This window comes from Pteropus alecto, unplaced genomic scaffold (assembly GCF_000325575.1).
Source record: "Pteropus alecto unplaced genomic scaffold, ASM32557v1 scaffold10, whole genome shotgun sequence".
Lineage (NCBI taxonomy): Eukaryota > Metazoa > Chordata > Mammalia > Chiroptera > Pteropodidae > Pteropus > Pteropus alecto.
In genome coordinates, this window is record NW_006431210.1 from 5,266,493 (window position 1) to 5,274,769 (window position 8,277).

General features: G+C 36.9%; 1 pseudogene; it reads right to left on the reverse strand.

Moving 5' to 3' along the window:
• Positions 1-1,079: 1,079 nt before the first annotated feature.
• On the reverse strand, positions 1,080-1,195 carry LOC112470298 (annotated as a pseudogene).
• Between the last annotated feature and the right edge of the window lie 7,082 nt (positions 1,196-8,277).

Genomic DNA, 8,277 nt, shown 5'->3' on the forward strand with positions numbered 1-8,277 from the left:
CATCTTCCCTGTGCACTCATTTTTCTAAAGGTGTTAGAAGATGGGATTTCTAATTCTGGCTGCCTGACTTATAAGAGCTGTGCTCTTGAGTGAAAGAAATCTTAACTCAATGAGTCTCAGTTTCCTTGTCTGTGAAATGAAGATAATACCATCTAACATTAATAGAAATAATGATGCTTAGCAAACTCTAAAGCCCCCGTAAATATAAAAGAGTAGTTACTGCCTAAAGTGCAGGAAGCCACTTAGATGAAAAAAGAATAAGAAGGCAGGAACATCGCTCACTTCAGACACAGGCAAATTACTTTCTGAGCCTCCATTTTCTTATCTGAAAAATGAGATTAATAATGTCCATTTTATAGTTATCCTGTGAGGATACAAAGCGGTTGTTTATACAAAGAGTTGCCCTAAGCTGACCCATAGCAGATGCAGTAAATATTCATTTCCTTCTTCCTTTTCCTTCTTTCCCTCTTAACTTTAAGAAATTTCTTGAAACTTAAGTTCAGGAAGAGCTTATGCCCAAAGGGCAATATGTCCTGTGTTCTCAGGCTGCATGGAAGCGCCTCACCCAGGTCAGAGGGGATGTAGGAGGGACCGCAGGAACAGGCTTTCCAGGCTCCACCAACATGCTTTGCTCTAGGTGATGTGTATTGCAAGTTGACAGGAGATTGCACAATGGTGTCCCCAGGATCAGTCTCAGATGGCTCTCCGACAGAGAAGTGTCACTGGAGGGTTCCCGTAACTGGCAGCTGCAATTGATTCCAAATAAGTCTGTCTTCCACAGAAGTGTGAGAACCTCACGGGAGAAATAAAAATGAGATCATATGACTTCCAGTGCACATAGGAAAGGCAGCCAGAGCATGTGAAGTTCTCAGCCATGCGGATTCATGAAACACTCTCTCTCATCCCTGCGTGTGCGTGTTATGTACTCAAGGTGACCAAGGAAGACAATATCCAGGATTGAAGCTAGTCAGGCCAAGGCTGCCCTCTCGCTTGAGCCTAATATGATCCCCGTGCTGAGATGTGGAAGTCCTTGGTTGGTGTTTTATTTATTTATTTATTTTATTATTTATTATTATTTATGCCTACAGTACCTGGTCTTCCTAGGAGGTCTCCCATCCAAGTACTAACCAGGCCCGACACTGCTTAGCTTCCGAGATCAGACATTGGGCTTGTTCAGGGTGGCACGGCCGTAGACCATGGACTGTGGCTCCACTGGGGCGTGAACCCAGGACCTTCTGCGTGTAAAGCAGACGTGCTAACCGCTACACTATGGAACCACGTCCTGGTGTTTTAAACCCTCATTGAAACCATGATAGTTGAGAGTCCTGAATGGGGAAAAGACAGACCTGGACAGAGACCTCAGCTCTGTTTTTTCCAAGCCATGCAAATTCTAGCAAGCTGTTCAACCTCTTTGAGTCTGTACTTCTCATCTGCAAAGTGAGAATAATAATGCATACCTCATAGGATAGTTAGAAGTTTAAATGAGAGAAAAATATACAAAGCACAGAGCATAGTGTTCTAAAATTGGACTTATTTCTCCCTCCAATTTTTTCTCTTGTTTTGTTTTGTTTTGTTTTGTTTTGTTTTGTTTTGTTTTGTTTCCTATTCTGGCAAGTGTTGTCACAAACAAACTCGAAACCTCAGAGTCATCCTTGATTTCTTGTTCTTTCTCATTCTTTCCCTTTGCTCCAATACCAAATAATCAAGTCCCGTTTCTTTGATCTTCTAAAGACATCTTTATACTATCTCTAGCCCAGTCCAGATCACACCTCTCTTTGTGTCTTTCTGTCTCTCTGTCTCTCTGTCTATCTCTCGTGACCTTTTTCTTCATCTTTTCTGAGTTGAGATCTGACTTATTAGAACTCTTTTTTTTTTCAAAAAACATGATACTAAAATGGTTGAGAAGTTTTTGTTGACTATCATAGATGGTTTTTACTCAAACCTCTTCGGCTTTTTACCCCTCTCCAAGCATTTCAAGGTATGTCACCAGTCAAGCAACTAACAGAGGAAAAGTAAGTCTCATCTGAAACCAATAAGAAGCTTGAGTCATAAGTGGATCTAACAGATTAATAAAAGTCTTTTGGTCACATCATACACCCTACTTTTCAAAGCACTTTTCCATATTTGATCTTCATAAACAAAAGCATTGTAAGAGGTATGTTTTATAATAATGTGATTTTTTTTTTTTTCTTCACTTGCCCTACTAGATCTGTTCTCCAGCCTCCTCTGTCCTGCTCAGTGCCTTTGGGAGGCTGTATTCTAAGTCCTATACCACCCAGGCTCCCTTGTTCAAGGATATCCTGCTACGTTTTGTAGCACATTTCAAGATTATTTTGTTTCAATTAGTATATAATTACTGCATTCTTCTTAATAGCTTCTGAATTTTGCATTCTTTGTAGCTCACACTAAGGCAAGGATTTTTGACCTTCAAATAGAGGATGGCATATTGAAGACATCCCCTTTCTTTAGAGGGGGCCATTTTAAGGGTAGAATATGTATCTATATACTGACATATATTTATTCTTTGCACTTCTAATTTGTTAACCAATCTTCCAGGTCCTATTAAAAAAATAATTTTTTTGCTATGACAGTGATGGAACAATAAATAATGCACATATTGTCAATTATTGTACGCATGTCATTTCTCACATATAGAATTCATACCAAAATTTCTGGAAGTAGAATCATGGGTTTGAACTGTATGCTATTTGTAATACCAAAAAATTGCTGAAGTTTTCTCCATTAAGAGTATAACCCTTCACACTCATACACAGCAACGTATGAGCATATTAATCCCATACCCATCCCAACGGTTTGTGTAACTAAACTGCGTAAGTCAGAAAGATGAAAAATGTTTTTTCATAATTTTAATTCTGATTTCTCTTATTACAAATAAAAAATAAAACTTTTTCAAAAATTTAAGCACCACTGTATTTTATTTTTTCTATACTATCTATTTTTATCTATTGAGTTATTCGTTTTTCATTCATTCATAGAAATTTGGTGATCTGAATTACAAATACACACATAAATGTATACATTAGTTTGGTATTTGTACTTTGATTTTGTTTATGGTGTTTTGTGACATGTAATTTTTTACATGAAGTTTAAAAGAATTCCATTTATTACACATTTATAGGAGGCAATATATTATCATGGTTAAACATTTCTTCCCTCCCTTTTCCTTTGTTCACCTCCTTTTTCATTCAGTCTTTCCACTGGTAATTATTGAAGAATAACTATACGGTAGGCTTTCTAACTTCGTTTCGTCTTTTCTTTGCTTTACCAGAACACAATTAATCCTGTTAGAAATTTGGTGGAAATGTGGAATGGAACAGCAGCGAGAAATACCCAAGCCAAGATTTACGAGAGCAGTGTCTGAGAGTTTCGAAATAAATTAATTAAAAAACAACTGGTTAAAAATCACTTGGAAACAAAAGTCACAAGTGACCTTACATGATCCACGAAGTGAAAATCTTCAATATATTTTTTCAGTCTTTTCTTATATGTACACATTCTCTCTCTCTCTCTCTCTCTCTCTCTCTCTCTCTCTCTCTCTCTCTCTCTCTTTCTCTCTCTCTCTCTTTCTCTCACACACACATACACACACACCATGACAATGTACACTTACATAATCATATACTTGAGTCTAGTCATTTTAAAAATAGTATTCTACATATAAAAAAAAACTGAGAAAGCAGGTGAATTAGGAAGGCTGTCATAAATGTGCCACTCTAGGTTATTTGCTGGTTACTTTTATTTATTTTAAGTTGAAGATACTCTCCGATTAGAGCCATTTCATATATACATATATGAAAAGGAATATATTATATATATATAACATAGCATCAGTCTATGAAAGAAACAAAACTGAAAATAATTTCACATTTGATGATAACAGAGGTCAAAAATTGAGAGCACCTATTAGAGTATATATTGTTATCACCACAAAGCATTTTTATAAAGGGGAAATCCTTTTCATTGTGTAGAGCAGGAGTTAATGAAAGTTTTCTGTAAAGGGCCAGATAATAAATATTTTTAAAATTTTCAGACCATATTGTCAGTCTCAACTATTCAACTCTGCCACTGTATTACAAAAAGAGCCATAGAATATCTGTAAACAAATAGTTGTGGCTGTTCCAAAAAAACTTTATTTCCAAAAACAGGCTATAGAATAGATTTGTCCCATGAGCCATGATTTACTGATCTCAGGTGTAGAAGGTAAATACTTATTTAAATGATGTTTGCTTGCAGTATATACCGAGGCTAGATATTTTCTATTTTCCAGATCCACTTGCCATCCTTCTTCACCTTGTTTTCTATAGAGAAAATTAACCACTATGGCTTCATCATTGGACAACTTTATCCTTGGCTTCTGTCTGAATTTGAAAAACTGGAGGATTTGTTAGAAAACTAGAAAGCAGGAGAATGAGAACAAGATATGTATTTTGGCTTTCTCCATGCTGGGTTATCACATGTTGGCTATGTTCCTCTACCAAAGCTTACTGCTCCAGTTCTGATGACTTCATACAACTACAGCTAGACTCTCAGGGTCCTACATAGTATTCTCACCTTTTGTCCCTTCATGCTTCAGGGTGCTAATAGCTTCCTGCTATTGCTAGCCCCTGCGTATTCCCTGTTGGTTTCCCTTAAACCAAAGTAATTCCTATTCCATCAGTAAATATCCCTTTAGTAAATTTCCTTGAATTATTCCGTTTGAATGTATCTGTCAGAAACTTTGACTGGGTATATTTTTTTCTTCAAATAACTTTCGAACTTGGTAATATCAAGGTGTTATTGTATGCATCACACAGAGTTCAGTTAATGTAAAACAAAACAAAACTCTTTTTAAATTTCATCTGACACCAAAACAAGGCACGTGACCCTAGTCATCAGATTCTCCCTCCTTTATTTTCTCATGTTTACGGCCCTTCAAAAGCTTCACATCATCCATAGCAGGGCCCGAAAACCCTTAGTTGCACAAAACACTGACAAGATTATGCTGACTTCTACCTACCTCCCTCTTGCCATGGGTAATTCAAAAATAAAAGCAATATTAAAATACTAAACAAGTATAAGAAAATCTAGCATTTTGAGATTTTTTTCCCTAAAATAACTCTTTTTATATTTAAAATATTGACGAAACTTTCAAAATAAAATCATTGCCCTTCTCATTCATTGGTGTCTTAAGAATATACCTATCCCTCCATTAGAAAATCCAGCATTGCTCTGTAGTATAAAGACCAAACTCTTCGTCATCGTGAAATTAAGAATTCATGACGATCCGGTTTCTGCCTACTTCTCCACCATCGTCTACTACCATTCCAGCCTCCATATTTTGTGCTTCAGGCACCTATGGTCATGCAGATTCTTTATGAATGAGAAACTCTGGAGTTGTGTAATGTGGTGACTTAACTGTGTTGTATCTATTCTGACTCCTACCCACCCACACACAGAGATACATATAGACACACCATGCAAGTTCAAGTCTGCGATTTTGTTCATGCTTTCACATTATGTGGAATTCTCCCCTCTTCACTCCCATCATCCAAATTCTACTCACCAGGCTAATTTCTGCTATTGTTTGAGCCTCAGCTCAGACATCCTCTCCTCCAGGCAGCCTCTCTTGAGCACCTGACTCCTTTACTCCTCATCCCTGAAGTCTTCCAGCAACATATGAATCTTAAAAGCAAAGATTATGTCTTTTATTTTTTTTTATCTTCTATCTCTTTGGCTTGATAAATTTAATTATTTCAAGTTCTTTATAACTGTGGTCCCCAACCGTTTTTGGCACCAGGGACTGGTGCTCCTATGAGAAACTAATGACTGATGATCTGAGGTGGAGCTGAGGTGGTGTTACTAGTGCCGAGGAGCGGCGGCAAATAGAAATGAAGCTTTGCTCGCTGGTCCACCGCTCAGCTCCCGCTGTGTGGTCCTGTTCCTAACAGGCCACGGACCAGTACTAGTCCATGTTCTGGGGATTGGGGACCCCTGCTTTATAATATAGCCTCCTGAAAGTTATAACACAAGTAGCTACAGTCATTCTTCAAATATATATGAAACTGCCAAAAAAAAAAAAAATGCTCAGCATTCTTCTATTCTCCATTCTCAGCAGAGGTGTCTCAGTTCCAGTCCCCAGACACTCATATACCAGGTTTCCCAAAGCTTTCTGCAACAGAAAATATCTTGTATTTTACCATGCTTAGGTTGAGAGTCTGGCTCAAGACTTTTCTTTGCTTATTAAAATTCCTTCTTTCTTTGCAGCAAACTCTTCAACCCAGCTCTCTGGCAGTTGATTTGACAAATCTAGCATTTCCAAGAAGGTAAGGTAAATCATTTAAGGTGGTATTTTAATAGTTATAATTTTTTATATCACCTATAAATATAATTTTTATTCATAACTTACGTAACTAGCAAATCAAGTCAGTAATTTCATAGTTCTTACTGCTTAGGAGGGGGCTAAAATGAAGGAGGAAATAAGTTTAATAAATATATTCATTAAAAATACTGATAATACATGAATGTGGCAAAAATCAGAAAGGGAAAGTCTGAATTATGATGGTCAGATTTAAGTGCCATTTTAGTTTGGGTATGGTAGCCAGTTCTTCAATCAGACACTAATCCAGGTGTTGTCGCGAAGGTATTTTGTAGATATGATTAACATCTACAGTCAGTTGACTTCACATAAAAGAGATTATTATCCTCTATAATTTGGTTGGGCCTGATTCAATCAGTCAAAACACTTTAAAAGCAGAGCTGAGATTGTATAGCCAGCATTCACAATTGCCAATTGCAATTGTGTAAGCCATAGATAAACAGATAGATGATAGATGATAGATAAGATAGACAGATGATTGATAGATAGAAAGATAGATGATAGATAGATATAGATAGATAGATAGATGGTAGATGATAGACAGACAGACAGATAGCTAGATGACCGATGTCTTACTGATTCTGTTTCTCTGGTGGAGCACTGAATAATGTATTAAATGACTGAGATTCTGCTTGAGTTTTTCACAGCCTGGGATAACTGCGTATTAACCCTGAATTTCTGGAAATACTGCTTAAAATCAGCACTTGATTTATTGTTTAATATTGTTGTTGTAAACAAAATTTGAGATGTTAGTATTTACATCTTGATGAGATGTCTTTATTCCTTCCTTGCTTCCACTTCTCTATCTGTATTAGCTTATAGACTTGCTATCCCTGCCAAATATGTCAACGAGGATAGGAAGAGTAACATGTTTCAGCTGACATATATAACTTGACTCAGTAAAATGACACTGGTACTTGATATTCATGTGTGCTGTCAGAATAGAGGTGCTTTTTAGAATCTTAGGATACTCCAATAGTTAAGCTAGATTGCACAGAGCCCTTGCATCCAAATTATCTCAAATTATTATTATTAATATTATTATTAGATATAAGATTTCCTAGACAGTTTCCTACTCTACATTTCCATTCTAGTAAGTTAGAATGCCTTACAGAGGGCGGCCAGACCTTAATTTTCATAAGCTCACAGCTTGTAGCTTGTTTTAGCCTCTGGTGGGTGGAGGCAGAATTGACCTGCAGACCTTCATTGTAAAGCATTATTCTGGTGGTAGCTAAATGATACATAGTCTAATTCTCTAATTTTATATAGAGAAACTGAGGACCTAAGAAGCAAGATGACCATCCTAAAAGCCTTAATCCAAAAGAGTAACTCAAAATGGTAGGATTCTTCATAACAGGCCAGAAGAGGGACAAGTTAAGAAAAAGGTTTTTAACATTCTTCCTTCCCATCACCCAAAGCAGATCAGCATCCTTAGGCTGATATACCTTTCTTTGGAGTAGCAGCATTGATCCCCTCTAGAAAACTTCACATATCATGCTCAGCCATGGAAACAACTGAAGTTCAATGGGACCACTTTATGCTCTGCAAGGCAAGGACTTGGTGTCCTTCTGCCTCCTCTGCTGATCTCAACTCAGTTACTCTCAAACAATCATGCACTGACTGTAGGAATAGAAACAAATGCCACTAAATATTATTGTCTTGATCATCACAATTTATTTTTAATGCCAGCTATTAAGATGTATTCATCCAAATACTTTTATTTAATACCCCAAGAAAGCATCTTGCCTGTTGGACAATTACCTATGGCAGTTAACTTGATGGGGTAGAATGAGAGTGGAACTGTTTCTAATATTCTAATATTAGAGTCCAATCGATACTCAGACTTGGAATTGCTCTCTAAAACTCACAACTATCCACAATGGGTGATTGACAATATGCTA